This window comes from Bison bison, unplaced genomic scaffold (genome assembly GCF_000754665.1).
Source record: "Bison bison bison isolate TAMUID 2011002044 unplaced genomic scaffold, Bison_UMD1.0 scf7180017864171, whole genome shotgun sequence".
Taxonomy (NCBI): domain Eukaryota; kingdom Metazoa; phylum Chordata; class Mammalia; order Artiodactyla; family Bovidae; genus Bison; species Bison bison.
Genome location: NW_011494743.1, coordinates 4,245,424 through 4,245,672, shown reverse-complemented (window position 1 = coordinate 4,245,672; position 249 = coordinate 4,245,424). Strand labels below are relative to the sequence as shown.

The 249-nt window shown below is 42.2% G+C and overlaps 1 protein-coding gene across 3 annotated transcripts in view; it reads right to left on the bottom strand.

The window, feature by feature from the left end:
* The window catches only part of FANCD2 (Fanconi anemia, complementation group D2), a 51,831-nt gene that overhangs the window by 50,892 nt on the left and 690 nt on the right, over window positions 1-249 (bottom strand). The window lies entirely within an intron of this gene.

Sequence of the window (249 nt, the reverse complement as noted above, 5' to 3'; positions counted from 1 at the left end):
GAGCTGAGATTCCAATTTAGCAGTCCGGCTCCAGGATCTACCTGCTTCTTAACTACCACCCATAATAGTGGCTTCCAACAATACTTACCATTTACTACTTACCAAGCGTCATGCTAAGCATTTTTTTTATATACTTTGCCTCGTTTACATTTATAAGCATTCTCAACCATTCTACAGAAGGAAAAACTAAGGCAAGTCATGGCCTCTGGACTTCAGGGAACACGCCCTTAACACCTGCTAACCAGTCCA